The sequence below is a fragment of the Siphateles boraxobius genome, unplaced genomic scaffold, assembly GCF_051911475.1.
Source record: "Siphateles boraxobius isolate OS27281-9 unplaced genomic scaffold, OSU_SipBor_1 12, whole genome shotgun sequence".
NCBI lineage: Eukaryota > Metazoa > Chordata > Actinopteri > Cypriniformes > Leuciscidae > Siphateles > Siphateles boraxobius.
In genome coordinates this window covers 35,570,393-35,587,306 of record NW_027508722.1, presented here as the reverse complement: position 1 = coordinate 35,587,306, position 16,914 = coordinate 35,570,393, and the positions used below count along the sequence as shown (strand labels likewise).

Genomic DNA, 16,914 nt, shown 5'->3' with positions numbered 1-16,914 from the left:
CAGATTCTCAAACGTGCTGCGTTACACGAGAATTAACCTCATTGGTTCTTGCTGAATCTCAAACGTGCTGCGTAACACGAGAATGAACCTCATTGGTTCTCGCTGAAGCTCAAACGTGCTGTGTAACACGAGAATGAACCTCATTGGTTCTCGCTGAAGCTCAAACGTGCTGCGTAACACGAGAATGAACCTCATTGGTTCTCGCTGAAGCTCAAACGTGCTGCGTAACACGAGAATGAACCTCATTGGTTCTCGCTGAAGCTCAAACGTGCTGCGTAACACGAGAATGAACCTCATTGGTTCTCGCTGAAGCTCAAACGTGCTGCGTAACACGAGAATGAACCTCATTGGTTCTCGCTGAAGCTCAAACGTGCTGCGTAACACGAGAATGAACCTCATTGGTTCTCGCTGAAGCTCAAACGTGCCTCGTAACACGAGAATGGACCACATTGGTTCTCGCTGAAGCTCAAACGTGCTGCGTAACACAAGAATGAACCTCATTGGTTCTCGCTGAAGCTCAAACGTGCTGCGTAACACGAGAATGGACCTCATTGGTTCTCGCTGAAGCTCAAACGTGCTGCGTAACACGAGAATGGACCACATTGGTTCTCGCTGAAGCTCAAACGTGCTGCGTAACACGAGAATGGACCTCATTGGTTCTCGCTGAAGCTCAAGCGTGCTGCGTAACACGAGAATGGACCTCATTGGTTCTCGCTGAAGCTCAAACGTGCTGCGTAACACGAGAATGAACCTCATTGGTTCTCGCTGAAGCTCAAACGTGCTGCGTAACACGAGAATGAACCTCATTGGTTCTCGCTGAAGCTCAAACGTGCTGCGTAACACGAGAATGAACCTCATTGGTTCTCGCTGAAGCTCAAACGTGCTGCGTAACACGAGAATGAACCTCATTGGTTCTCGCTGAAGCTCAAACGTGCTGCGTAACACGAGAATGGACCACATTGGTTCTTGCTGAAGCTCAAACGTGCTGCGTAACACGAGAATGAACCTCATTGGTTCTTGCTGAAGCTCAAACGTGCTGCGTAACACGAGAATGAACGTCATTGGTTCTCGCTGAAGCTCAAACGTGCTGCGTAACACGAGAATGAACCTCATTGGTTCTCGCTGAAGCTCAAACGTGCTGCGTAACACGAGAATGGACCACATTGGTTCTTGCTGAAGCTCAAACGTGCTGCGTAACACGAGAATGAACCTCATTGGTTCTCGCTGAAGCTCAAACGTGCTGCGTTACACAAGAATGAACCTCATTGGTTCTCGCTGAAGCTCAAACGTGCTGCGTAACACGAGAATGAACCTCATTGGTTCTCGCTGAAGCTCAAACGTGCTGCGTAACACGAGAATGAACCTCATTGGTTCTCGCTGAAGCTCAAACGTGCTGCGTAACACGAGAATGGACCACATTGGTTCTTGCTGAAGCTCAAACGTGCTGCGTAACACGAGAATGAACCTCATTGGTTCTTGCTGAAGCTCAAACGTGCTGCGTAACACGAGAATGAACGTCATTGGTTCTCGCTGAAGCTCAAACGTGCTGCGTAACACGAGAATGAACCTCATTGGTTCTCACACATCAAGCATGCATGCTTGAGCTTCTGTTTACCATATCTGATGTACGAGTTTTTGAATGTTTATATGTGAATAAAATACTTAATTTATTCAGTGTATAAAGCGATCGAGTCTCTTCAGAAAATGTGGACTAAACCGCTCGATTCATATGTATTAGTTTTACGATCTCTTTATTAACTTTTTGAAGCATCAAAGTGGTAGTTGCGTAGCTGTCAATGGAGAGACAGAAATAGCTCAGATTTTATTAAAAAGATCTTCATCTGTGTTCCGAGGATCAACGAAAGTCTTACGGGTTTGGAACGACATGAGGGCGAGTAATGATGACAGAAATTTCATTTTTGGTGAACTAAACCTTTAAGACTGTAGCTTCTGTACTTTTTGTAAATGTATTTATTTATTGTACAACATAATATTTTGTGTAATATTACAGAAAATCACTGTGGCGAGGTAATGAATGTAAATTTATCATTGGGTAATCGATATCTTTACTTTTCCCCCCTGTTTTGGAAAGTCAGAAAACACAACAGGGAAGAGTGGGAATGCAATGGTAATAGAATTTGCTGTGGTCTCACATGTACCTCTAAACATGTTTCCCTTGCTTTAGTTCACTTCTGTGTTCCAAACACGAATTTGTGTGGAGAAGTGTTCATTGCAAGTGAGAAGTGAAGAAGTGTTTATTGCATTCTGGCACAATTCTGAACTCAACCACACGTGAAAGTGAGCTTTCGTAGTTAGAAGCATCTGTTCTTTCATAGAATTTTGGACCTCATAAAATCACTTGACGAGTAAATTTTTTTGTTTCTTGTGTTTTGTGATTGATTGTTTTGCGTCCCGCAACGTTAGCGTGTTCAGTTTGGACAGACAAATGCACCAGGTTAAGTGCAGTGTAAATCGCCAACTATCATTGAAAACGAATGACTTCTGGATGCTTTATCGCTCCAAATGTCTCTGAGTGTGAACGCCCGTTTAAGGTGGACTGTTTCGGTGGATTCCTCACGGTTGAAGTGGGTGGATTTATTGCGGCTTGTTTACAGTTGTTTTGCTTTTGCAAAATGGTCTGCAGCCTTCTGTCAGAGACTCCATTTTGTTTTTAATAAACTGACACTTATTGGTTGTTCAACGTGAAGGGTGTATAAATATATACGTGTATGTGTGTGTGTGTGGACTGGCTGTCTCCCAGCAGTACACCCAGAGAATGCAGCCCTTCATATGCTTACAAACAGTCCTTGGAAATCCTACTTGCAGGGCGCTACTACAAGAAGAGGAGTGTGTGTGTGTGTGTGTGTGTGTGTGTGTGTGTGTGTGTGTGTGTGTGTGTGTGTGTGTGTGTGTGTGTGTGTGTGTGTGTGTGTGTGTGTGTGTGTGTGTGTGTGTGTGTGTGTGTGTGTGTGTGTGTGTGTGTGTGTGTGTGTGTGTGTGTGTGTGTGTGTGTGTGCGTGCGTGCGTGCATGCATGTGTGTGTGTTTATAAATATGTGTCTGTGTCTCTGAATCTGTCTACTCCATCACGCATACACACACACACTACATGCTCTGTGCCATGCACATTTCAGACCAGCATGAATTGTAAGCTTGAGGACTCTTGGATTGGCTTTAGCTCCATTTGCAGACTGATGCTTTGAATGTTTAAACTGGAAATAAAACGCATTGATGCAGCCAGTCAGCATAAACACAACCCAAAATACAAATCCAGAAGATTGTGTCATTAGTCTACTTTGTGATTCCTCCAAGTCTTGCAAAAGAAGACAGAGATGATTTAATCACTTTAAAGTAGCAAAAAGGTTAGAGCATTAGAAAAAGCGGTAGAGTTTGATTCAGTTCTGTGAATCAGTTCAAACTGTCCATTTCAATTACCTGATGCAAAACTTTGATTCAAGATTCATTTGTGTCATGTAGCTAATTTTTATAAAAAAAATATTTTAGTGTGTGTGTGTGTGTGTGTGTGTGTGTATATTTAAATATATTCCTATAAAAAATTATGTTTTTTGAAGTAGATTTTTTATTTTTATTACTATATGATTGCATATTTTAATATTTTTGTGTTAATTTAGTTAACTCTATTTTTTCCAATATCTTTTTTCTTCAAACATTTTAAATCTGTTTTTGAATCTGGTTGGTTGAAATTATGAATTCCCATGAAATATTTTTAAAATGGTGTTTTTATTATTATTACTTGTTTGTTTTTTAGTGTAAAAACATCTTGATATAATGATTATCCAAATAAGGTAAAAAAAAGTATTATTCTACATCACTCATCAAAAATATGTTCAAATATTTTAGTAAAATAAATAAAAATTAAATATGTATATTGAATATTCATAACATCAATACTTATTTATATCACATTTTCTTTGTGGTCGTTTAGTGAACTATATATATACCGGTGTATATATATATATTTTTTTTCTAAACATTTTAAATATGTTTATTTCAAATTATGGTTCCTCTGAAGGAAGAGTTTTTATTAATATTTTTGTGCAAAAATTTAAATCTTGGTATGTAATGAATATTTTAACAAAGCTTAAAAATATTGAAATATTTGATCTACATCCTTCAGTCTTACTTGTTGCCATATTAAATATCACCAATCTACTTCCTCTTATAGCTCCAGGGTGGTATTATAATTGGGGCGTATCATGGACTATTCATTTTTATGTCTGTCTGTCAGTCTTCTTCTTCCAGCTTTCATGGGTTCAACATCACTGAAGATGTTTTTTAGGGCTTTCTCATTCCTGTCACGTTCCCAGGCGAGTGTGAAGGAACTTTGACACCATCAGAGACGCAGACGCTCTTCAAAGATGTTCCAGAGAGAAAAGAGATAACAGAGACTATCTGAGCTTTTGTGTTAGAAAGACGACATTAACTGGGCAAAACATGCTTTTCAAAGGACTTGCTCTTACAGTTGTCATGTATTCATTCATAAGTTTCAGTATGAAGGCTATTTGGAACTTTATTTTGGTGTCAGGTGTCAAGCTTGCGTCCATCTCTTTCAATTTAATGACGGAATCAAATCCGCTATAGCTAGTTAGGCATACAAAGCAACCTCGGTTTCAAAGATAAATCATAGTAATGTGATCCAGCAAGCTTTACGCCCGTATCTTTTATTTGTGAATTAAACAAAGATGGATTTCCGACTTGTAAAAGTGCCAACCTAAAAAAAGAAGAAGCCAAAAACAACCCAGTCTATTTAAAGATGATGTTAACATGCACACATACATCTCATCTCAGGGTTTGTCTTTTTTCATCTTCTGTCTTTTGGACTGTTGTCATGACAACACCAATTATTCAATAAATGGAATGTTAAATATCAGACCGTATGTGTGTATATGTGTAATTGTGTGCGCGCTCACATGAGCTGTTTGCCTTGAGCGTTTGTAAATATTATGCACATGTGAGTAATTATATCATTCTATTGAATTGAGTTAAATCTTTGTGTATTGTGAATCATTTGTTATGTCACACTGAAAGTTTTTTCACATGGAAAAACATGGTTACCAAATGTCAGTTTCATGTTGATTTCTAATTATACTCACATTGCAGTGAATTGTGTTTTCTTCTTTGTACTGATGTGAAAATATCAGGAAATAAAAGGGCTTTTTTCTAAATTAAAGCGTAAACCTTGGTTGTAATGTTATCAGTTATCAGCAAGGCGTAGCAAGTCTTTTCATAAAATCATTTTGAAATTATATTGTAAATCATCATTTTTGTTTTGTTGGCTGCAATGCAATGGATGAAAAACTAGCCGACCATAAATGACTTATAGAAGAAAAAAAATAGCGAGTAAAAGCTTAAGCGACTAAACTTTTAGACCAAGCAGAAGTTGTTCCAGCACTATTTTAAGACAGATCTTGCTAAAGTGCCAGAGTGATTGTTGCTACATATGAATCATTGATATTGAATCAATGGGCTTAGAACCTTTTTTTAGTTGGACTGAAAATATGCTGCATATTTTTCCACTTTGTCGCTTTCATCCTGATGACAGAAGCTGATATGTCTGAGATGGACAGAGAGAGGCTGAACTGGACCATGTCCTGCATGTCTTTGACACTGATAGCGCGCGCACACACACACACACGCACGCACGCACTCACGCACACACACACACACACACACACAGACAGACACAGACACACACACAGACACACAGACAGACAGACAAGCATTAGAAAGCAGACAGCAGACGGGTGTGTGTGTGTTTTGATTTGAGGTTTGGATATGTTGAAACCAGTGTCAGAAACATTTTTCTTAAAAAATGTGCTTTTATTTATAGAAATTACTTTTTGATAATCTTTCCCCTTTCCAAACCCACTCCAGTCAAGTATAGAATATAATATATTGAAATATATCAGATGCTACTGTATAACAGGTAAAGAAAGGCGACCATCTGATCAATTATCATGCATGTCAATTTTAAACTTTAATGTACAGGTTAGTGTGTATGTCTCAATATGTGCATATGAGTGTGTGAATCTGTGTATGAATGTGTGTGTATGCTCTTGGCCTAATCCTGTTCAGGAAACAGGTATTCTGGGCTGCTGGCTTCTATTTATTCACACAGACACTCAAAGGCCGCCGTAAGCCTCCATTAAGACAGGAATGGAATGTATTGAGACCTGTCTACACACACACACACACACACACGGACATGCGCTTGCAAATTTCCATGGAGCAGGTCCCTGCATTGGCGTAGGCGAAAGCTTCTCTGCTGCTACTTTTAGAGCGCTTCAATATTCCAGTATAAAAACACATTAGCATAGACTACACTGATACAGGCCGCCAGAGTAACACAAACACACACATGCGCACATTGACAGGACCGTCACACAGTATTGAACACAGAACATGCATGTGAGCGAGCGTACAGTCCCTTTTTAAGACACCAGAACATAATATTTATCTGTTAACACACACACACACACACACACACACACACACACACACACACACACACACACACACACACACACACACACACACACGTAGTGTTTCCATGTTTTATGGGGACTTTCCATAGACATAATGATTTTTATACTGTACAAACTGTATATTCTATTCCCTTACACTAACCCTACCCCTAAACCTACCCATCACAGAAAACTTTCTGCATTTTTACATTTTAAAAAAACATCACTTAGTATGATTTATAAGCTGTTTTCCTCATGGGGACCAAAAAATGTCCCCACACGAACAAGGATTTCAGATATTGCCATCCTTATGGGGACATTTTGTCCCCATAATGTAGAGCTTACCAGGCCACACACACACACACACACACACACACACACACACACACACACACACACACACACACACACACACACACACACACACACACACACACACACACGTGTGTGTCCATTCATAGATCGGGCTCTCGCTGTCTCAAATCCCCCAGATTCCAGGGTCTGATCCGGGTCTCAGCGGGACATTAAAGTTTTTTCCGTTCTGGAATTTTGGGAAAACTGTGTTCATGTTCTGTAGCGATAGCGTCAGCGTTACGAGCGCTCTGATTGGCTGTCGTTCTCTCTCTCTGTTCTGAGAGTGATAGAGGGATGTAGAGCGAGTGGAAAGTTAGCAGCAGTGAGATGAAAGGACGCTAAAGCCGGGATGGAGGGGTTGACAGAGAGCTGCAGAGAACGAGTGAAAGAGAGAGAGGGCTGATATCTCTTTATCCCTGGTGTCTGGCGCACGGCTCTTTGTTCTGGACGCATGTCTGTGTGTGTGAGGAATGGCTCCATGGCACCACACCCCGAGATGATTAATAATATTCTGTAAATAAGAATATAAATGTCTAGTCAAATGAAATTCAAACATGAAATGAAAATTAAGCAAATTAAACAATTAACCACGTGGCCCCTTATTAAATTTGATATTAACATGCATTTTATGTGATTAGATCGTATTGACAGCATTATTAAATATGTTTAATGTCATTAAATTAATTTAACACAATTAATCCATTTGTCGGTTTGACTAAAAGCATTAATATTAGCCATTATTAGCAATATTAGATGAATATTTGCATGTATTCAAGCTTTCTATAGCAATTTATAAAATCAAAAAGTCACTGCTGATGGTTTGCAGATATAATCCACAATATTTGAATTTTAATAAAATAGTGTACATGATATGCTGATTAGTTAATCAAATCAAGCACTATTAATAACAATTCAAAATATACAGTACATTTGGCACTAACATGCATTTTATGTGATTTTATGGATCATATTTGACCACATTTCACAAATGTATTTATTAATTAAAATTATTAAATATATTTAAGGCAATTAATGCATTTAGATAATTTGACAAACTGCATTAATATTTTTATGCAAATTTCCAATAGCAGTTCATAAAATAATATAGATAGCAAAAAGTGACAGGTAAATTTGGTCAGTTATAATCCATAATATTTCAATTTTAATCAAGATATTTACATGAGATGCTGATTAGTTGGTCAAATTAAACGCAGTTAGTTGCATATATGAATGGCATTTTATTGAACTGCACGTTCATGTTTTAGCATTATTAAATATTGATTTAACACAACTAATGCATTTAGTTAATTCGATAAATGCATTCATATTTAGATGTATATTTAGATGCATTAATACTTAGATGAAAGCTTCCTATAGCAATTTATTAAATAAGCCAGCTCTAATTTAGGCTATGTCTGATGTGCAGCTCAAAATAAACCAGGAAAGCAAACAAGATGTTTTGATTTAAATGTGTAAAAGGGTGCTTCCAAGTTTCCCTGCCACGTACAAATAACACTGATCTGTTGATCTCTGCATCAGTATTATGTGAGAACATTAAATGATTTGGATGTAATTGAATTAATTTGGTGATTTGATCTCATTTACTAGTGTGTGTTTGCAGGGCTGTCATGGTTACGGATCTGGGCTTGCAGCCCAAAGGTTACAGATTGAACCCTGGCTTGGTTCGATCCATGAAGCGGAGATTTACCGAGATCCTGTGTGTATTGTGCTGTTGAGCGGTGCACTTAACCCCGAGCTGCTACAACTGTCTGTGCCGTGATGCTGCTGGACGGCACTTCGGATCAAAGAGTCTGCTAAATGACTAGCGCCGGTGGTAAGATGCTTATGCTTACCACGAATACGGGATGGTCGGGATGCCAGGAGAATGCGCTCAGCATCGTAGGATGCATTTCCCCCTGGTGTGCTGTAATACATATTTGTGTGTGTGTGTGTGTGTTTTGGGGCAGATCGCTGTTTGATAGATGCAGGAATGTGCCATAGTTATGTGTAGTTGTTCTTGTAAGGCCAATCCAATGTTCTCCGTGAATGACAATCTAGCTGTTGGCACACATTTAGGAGTTGTGGAGGAGAACGAATCAAAATTACAGGTGAAACGGTTATGTCATTCAGAGTTAAGCACCTGCTAGTTTGCATATGCAAGTATTTTGTTGCACTGTTGCACTGATGACGGTTGTTTTAAGGCTATTTCACACTGCATCAACAGACATAGACCAACCCCAGATTACAGTACGTCACTTCTACGCATCCCATGACCCGTCAAATGGCTTTTCAACATGTTCAACCAGCGCAAACAAGCGCCGACCAACACACGCTAGTGTAGCACACTGATCCGACAAAACCAGACGAAGTGTCTGTCGGCGATGTGTGAATTGGCCTTTAGAGTTATACTGACATGTAGTGCAAAATATTTTAGTTACTAAATCTATTCATAGAGAGCCATGAATAATTTATTCTGTGATTTACAGCAGATCATGTGATCTCAACATGGCGCCCCATGAGGTCATCCACTGAAATAAAGTGGTTTATTTACCTTTTTTTAAGCTTCTGATATGACTGGAGTGTGAGTGTACATGTTTTTAAACTTGTGTTTCACAAGAAATATATATATTTTAATTTGGCTTGGACATATACATTTTTTTTTCTGTTATTAGTCATAAGGTTAGTTTTAGAGTGGGGACGTTCTCATTCTAGAAAGATTTTGATTGGACAAAAATCTTTGTAGTGCAAGATGATGTCATCAGCATTTTCATTGCTTGAATTAAACATCAACTGAAATAAAGTTAGTTAGTTGCCAAGGCAAGATTTAGCATTTTTGTTTAAACTGAAGTACTGAAATAACTAAAACTAAAAAAAAATCTTAATAAAACACTACAGACAAAAAATATTATTATTATTATTTTTTAATTATTAAAAAATAAAAATAAATAAATTACAAAATTACAAAAGCTTAAATTAAAATGAATAATTTATTTTTTTGTAATAATTAATAATATTGACAAAAGCTATAATAGTATATCAGTGATATTAAAATAACACTGCCGGAAGAGAGAGACTTTAAATATAAAAGTGTATATTTGCTAAAAAGATTATGTTTAGAAGAGAAATAACTATAAAGAGGTTTAATGTCAAACAATGTTAAAAATAAAATGCTGTTAAACATATATAAGTACTTAGACAAATGTAATGTAATTTAAAATCGGCAGTCCTGCTATTTATTCACCATTAAATACTAAACTGAAACTGAAAGCCAAAATAAAAACTAGGGAATTTTTCAGAGCTGTTGAAACACAAATGTTCTCTCACACACTCAGTCACTGTCTTTTTCATTAGCGCAGAACTCAGCGCGCCGAACTCATTGAGGTCACTGAGCGCGCTCAGAGTTTCAGTTACAGACACACGGCCAGTAAAGGAGAGAGAGACTGATGCTCTGGTGATGCAACTTTAGACCTGTGCGTTTCCCAAAGAGCTCCCCTCACACACACACACACACACACACACACACACACACACACACACAGGAAAGGTTTGAGGTGGCGCCCCGACCCCTTTATTTATTAGCTCTGCTGAGCTGTGGAGTCTGTGGTATTTTCTTCCGAAATGCCATGCATGTGTGAGTGCGTTTGCGTCCTTGTCTTTGTGTGTTTACGCGCCCAGGCTTCAGGTACTAATAGTGGAGTAGTGGACTAAAACGTGGAGTGCCCGAAAATTCTGTCAATGGCGGGGAAAGAGTGATTCATGTGAAATAATAGACAACTATAATCTGTCAATCATTATTTTTACAATTTCATTTGGTGGTGCAGAAGTTACACAGCCATAATTCATGATTTTCTACTTGGGTGTTTGCAGGTGGAATCAGGGACAGGGACATTCACGTTCCTCTGGACATACACTGTAGTCCAGGGTGAGTGAATATGTGCTAAAAATGATTTTTGTCAACATTTGATTAAACGCCACAAAGGAATCTAATTTTGATTTTGTGTTTCTAATATTTCCTTTTTATTTGTACAATCAAGATCAAAAAGGAAATTAATATTGGCGAGTTGGTCGTCATTCTTTGCTGTTAATTCGGCTTAGATACTGAGTGTGGTTTGTTGTTGTGCACGTCTGCGTTTATGTGACTGTTTTTGTGTCTGACTGCGGCAAGTAAACAAACCAAATACCGTGGGAATGGAGAGGTGTGAATCAGAGCCTCTCTCTCTCTCTCTCTCTCTCTCTCTCTCTCTCCCTCTCTCTCTCTCTCTCTCTCTCTCTCTCTCTCTCTCTCTCTCTCAGGCTCTCGGTCTGTCTCCATGTCTGGCTCCCGACTCCAAACCAAAATGAGTTTTCCTCTTGTGTCAGCAAATAATTGGAGATCGCTCCTAACCCTGTGCGCGGAACATGATAGAGTCTATCAGAAATGCACGTATGCTTGCTAAAGAAAACAAACAAGTAAACAAATCACCACTTTAGTTTATTTAGGTATTTATGTCGTTTAACTGCAGTTTCTTTAGTGTGTCATATCAGGGCTCTTTTCATGTAGATTCTTTTTCCTAGAATCTTCTTGTGGCTGCATCAAATATTTATAGGTAAATGATTTTACTATTACAGCTACAGAACTTCAGGATATGAACTGGATCTTGGAATAATTTATTTCTGATTAATTATTCTAATACTTCACTCTTAGAAACAAAAGTTTCAGTGGGGTTCTGTATAGAACTCTAGAGTTCTGGACTCAATTTTAAAGACCCGTTTATGCAACAAAAAAAAGGTTCTATATAAGGAGAAATGTTTTAACCTGTTAAAGATGAAAGTATTATGCAATCATTTATTTACATTTTTTCTAGTGATAAATTGTTTACGAGTTGTTTAATTCATAACATTTAATTCAAATTAAAAATGAAATAAAAGTTAAAACTAAATCCATAAAATGATCCAATGACTTTAACCCCATATAGTCTGACAGAAGCCTTTAAGTTTCTATATAGAACCTTTTCTTCTAAAAGTGTGTTGTTACTCCTGCTTTAGCAGTCTATATATATATATATATATATATATATATATATATATATATATATATATATACAGCAACCTAACAGAACAGACCTGTTATGCATTGATAATAGCTGGAAAAAACTGTTCGTTATCATTCCTAACCAAGGATTGATCATGAATCGATTTGTGATTTATATGTTGCTTCCAATAATAATAATTGAAGAATCCAAATAAACTGAGTTTGGATAGCAGTCATTGGATCCAGATGGTGTAGTTACAGCATCCTCCAGTAGGGGCGACCTGGACCATCATAAGCTGTTCAACACCCGTCTCCACTTATCCAGTTCTTCTTTTGCTGTCTGTCACTCTGTTCCTTCCTTCTCTTATTATCTCACTTTTCATTTGTATTTCAGCAGAAAGTTCAGCACACACTTTACACCAGCACGATCAGCCAGAGTAATGTTTGATGTCTGATGGCTCGGTTAATACTAATGAAGGAAAATAAACAGAGAGATCCGTGAGAAAGAGAACATGTAAAGCTGACCTAAACTGATTTTTGTGGTCTTGGCTGTGCGCTGGACCGGTCACAGTCATTGTTTTGAGAAAAGACATTCAATATGGAGACCCACACCCATAATAAAGCGGAAAAAGCTGATTGTAAGTGTAGATACGGGCCGTTGCGCAGCAGTCAGTAAATCAGTGGTGTCTGAGGGACCCACCGCCGCGACTGGCATCGGTCTGCATGCGAATGACTTCATCATGCGGATGACAGCATGTCTTCTAGCCCCATTACCCTGATTTGAGGTGGCTACACTGCAGAGATTTATGGGTAGCATTCAGTCGCTCCCCACAGTAACCGCAGGCCGTGGTAGATGCTGCTGTCCACACCCATCAGCAGACACACACATGCTTGACGACACACTCGTGTCGCTCACTGTGACTCACTTCACCGACATGTAAATCGTCCAGTGACGAGGAACACGGATCTGCGGTTCTTTCTATATGACACATTCCCGGTTTCCACAGCATCCTCACCCAGAGGAATATTTTATTACTCCGAGGTTGCTCTTTATATACGGGCCTCTCATGGTCTTGAAAACCTGTAAAAGTATCAGTGAATTTTATTTTTATTTTTTTATTTTTATTATTATTATAATTTTTTTATTATTATTTATTTATTAATTTATTAAAAAAAAATGTAATACAGGCTTTGCATTGTGTTAACAAACAATAAAACATAGCAGGGAAGTTATATACATTTTATTTCTTTTTTTTTTTTTGCAATACACAAACATAAACAGATGTTTCCACAGCATCCTCACCCTGAGGAATCTTTTATTGTTCCTGGGTAACTCTTTATATATGGGTTTCTCATGGTCTTGAATAACTGCAAAACATATCATGGAATTTTTATTTTTTTAATTTGATTTATTTGAGGTTTAGGGTTATTTTATTTTATTTTAAATACAAACTTCTCAAGGTCTTAAACTGTAAAGCACATCAGGGAATTTTTATTTTATTATTTTATTTTAGTATTTTTTATGCACTACACAAACAAAAACATACATTCAGGGAATATTTTCATTTGCTTTAAAATAAAATGAAACTAGATTAACAGTCATGGGCATTCAGTGTGCTTGTCCTTGCTGAACAAATGCTCATTTTTGTCATCACTACTCCTGTCACACTACGCACACAACACACACACACTACTGTCACACTTTGCTCATCACTACTCCTGAATTTTTGGAACGAATTGGACTAGATTGGATAATAATCAAATGCCAACAAAAGACACATTCAGTTTTTGGGTCTTTTTAATGGATTGAGAGGTAATTATTCTGGAGAGAAAAGAGGGATAGAACTACGGCTCAGTGTGTCTGGACACAAAAGCAGCTTTTGACTGTTTCATTTATTTGTGTGTGTGTGCGTGTGCGTGTGCGCTCAACAAATAAATCCAACACTTCCATTTCTTGTCAGACATAATATTATATGTTTACATACATATAAATATTCTGTTAATTTGTTCTTGAATCTTAGTTTTCTAAACAAATTCACACTTGCAGAAGCTTTTAGATCAAAAGGCTTTTTAAAATCATGAGAAGCATAAATCCAGTCAAGTGTTTCCAATCTTTTCACTGCTACTCTATATGTTTTATAGTCGAAAATAAACAGAAATTCAGTGAGAAATATGGAAGAACAATTATAAAAGGTCTTAAGTTTTGGAGAGCAGTTTCAATTATAATTAGCGCACAGCCATGCGTGCAGACAGGAGCTAAACTGCGGATCATTATGGCAAACGAACAGAGAGAGAGAGAGACACTTTTAGATTTTCCATTTCATATAATGTGCTGCAAATGTTTCCAATTTTCCATTTCATACTAGAACAACCTCATTTAGTTAAAGTGGGTGTGAATATGTGTCTGCCAGAAACGGGAAGCAACAGTATCAGGCTCTGACTTTTGAGAATCTAACTTAAACGCATTTAAAAGGCAGAACGTGAGTCTCCCAGCATGTGTTTATGTTCATATATTCATCATTAGATTCATTAACCTTCTCTTTTCAATGACATATGCCCAGCCAGTGTCCCAAATCCCTGCATGGCATTATGGGAGCTCTTGGATTGGTTGAGACACTGCTACCATGGCAACCTCAGAAGGCACCTCTTCTGCAGTTCTGGCCTCCTATAGACACACAACACACAGACGTGAGCAGTTTGTGTGTGTGTGTGTGTGTGTGTGTGTGTGTGTAGGGGGGGGGGGGGGTCTAGAATCAGAATCAGAATCTCAAGATTCTGATCTTGGTCTCTCAGAACAACTTTTATAGTGTATAAATTTGTGAGTGATCTAATAAAATTTTGTAGGATTTTTTTCTGTTTTTCCCATGGTCATTGAAATTGTGTTTTCCAAGTCAAAAAGTCATGGAAATGTTTTGTTTAAGATTTCTATAGTGAATCTAAATTTTCCTGGAGTTTAGAAAGCTGGATCTGTTTAAATCTAAATGATGAATTATTAATATAGATATATAAATACTTTTTTATCACTAAATTGATTTAAAAAATAATTTCAGTAACATCATTATTGTAATTTGGATTTTTTTATGATTATATTTTAATGCATCAAATTTTCTTTCACAATTAAAATGAGTCTAGTATCAAACAGTATTTTATATGTAAAGTATATAAAAAGGGCTGAAAATGTGTTGAAAATAGAAATATTGCTTGTAAAGTAAAAGTTATAGTTAGTATATAAGTATATTCATTAACACTTTATAATAAGGTATCAACATGAACAAACTATGAGCAAAATATTTTTTACAGCATTTATCCTTTGTTAATGTTAGGTAATATAAATACAATAATTAATTGTTGGTTCTTGTTTGTTCACAGTGAATTAACTGTTACCAGATACAAATTTTGATTTTAAAAATGTATTAGAAAATGTAGAAATTACCATTAACTAAGATTTATAAATGATGTATAAGTATTTTTCATTAACTAATGTAGTTAAACAAACAAAACCTTATTGTAGAGTGTTACCGTATATTTATTACTATTAAAGTATACAATTAAAATATATTATTTAATTTTATGTAGTGTTTTTATAGTGTAGTCAGCTTCTTTATCAGAAGTTGACTATTTACACTCAATATCCTAAATAATTATTTTTGTAACTGATTATTTTATTTTTAAAATGTGGATTTCAGAGTTAGGTGGTATTCATTTTTAACATAATGTTTAATATTTGTTATTTTAACTATGAAACAAAGTTTCTGCATTCACAAATTTGAAAACTATTATAATATCTCTGTTGGTTCAGTGGGTCAGTGAAGTCATTGAAGATCAGATTCATTCACAATAAAGCAAACAGAAAAGCAGCTCATTCTCAGAAAAAACACTAATTATCATGCACAACTGCTTCCTCATCTGGACCATTTTTTACATTTTAATAGCTTGCATTCAGCTGCGCGTCTAGAAGCTTCTGAAGGAATATTTGACGAGCTGTTAATGATGCGCTTCAACTAAATCAATGGAACAAAAGAGAAACAGCATCACATAAACGAGTGAATCGGGGGCCGATGTGAATGGATGAATATTTCATACTTGCGGCTCTGCATTAATGAAATGTAAAATAGAAATACATACTCTGAATATTACATGCAGGAAAAGTGACTTTTGATGATGATGTTTTAGGTCATTTCAAATGGAAAATAAATCTAGCTTGTGAATTATTGAAGACAGATTTGGAAGAATCTGACAGCACCTCATGAGTAAAAACTTTTTTTAAAAACAATTATATGATAAAACTTTCTAACAAACACTAAGTGTGATGTGCCACTGGCCTGTTTTTTAAACTTTTATTGTAGAGGCAATTAGTATTCAGCAACATTTAGAACACCTCTCTCTCTCTCTCTCTCTCTCTCTCTCTCTCTCTCTCTCTCTCTCTCTCTCTCTCTCTCTCTCTCTCTCTCTCTCTCTCTCTCTCTCTCTCTCTTTCTCTCTGTTTACTGCACAGTTAGTGAAGCTTATCGCCTGGCAACCACAATTAAAGTACACCAAGTCAGCAATAGCAAAGAAACGGGCTGTGAAAAAGAAAAAAAAACCTAGAACACCTCCAGCGGAGAGAGAGACAGATAGACAGAATCCGGCGTGTGTTTTAGTTGGTCTGTACCTGAAGAGCCTCAAATTAAGTGAAGAGAAAGCGAGTGCGACAGGTGAAACTGGAACCACACAGGTATGTGATCACTGGATGTCTGAAGACTGTTGAAGTAAATGTGTGTGTGTGTGTGTGTGTTAGTAGTTTTGATAAATGACTTTACCTAATCACACATGATGCATGTAGACATGCTGTGTTGAGTGATGTTCTCAGTGAGAAGTTATCATTTCGTGGTTTGATCCCAGCACTCGTCTGCTCTGATGAGTGTGTAATTCCTCTGGTTTGATGTGCTCAGGTGTAAAATGACTCTGAAGATGATGTTCTGTGATTTCATTCACAACTAACGTCACTGTGTTTGAGGCTCCTGAGGAGCTCATGCACTGGAGAAACGGCTGGAAACACATTGTCAGTGGTTAACAGATGTTATCA

At 37.2% G+C, this 16,914-nt stretch overlaps 1 protein-coding gene across 5 annotated transcripts in view; it reads left to right on the top strand.

Annotated features, from left to right (window-relative positions):
- Positions 1 to 16,914, top strand: part of ankfn1b (ankyrin repeat and fibronectin type III domain containing 1b) — a 108,866-nt gene that overhangs the window by 32,869 nt on the left and 59,083 nt on the right. Inside the window, exon 1 of one of the 5 annotated variants that reach the window (XM_077219255.1) lies at positions 16,475 to 16,563. The exons of the other annotated variants lie outside the window; for them this stretch is intronic. The gene's annotated coding sequence lies outside the window, so the exon portion shown is untranslated. Of the gene's footprint in view, positions 1 to 16,474; positions 16,564 to 16,914 lie in introns of those variants that run through there. 5 annotated transcript variants of the gene reach the window in all.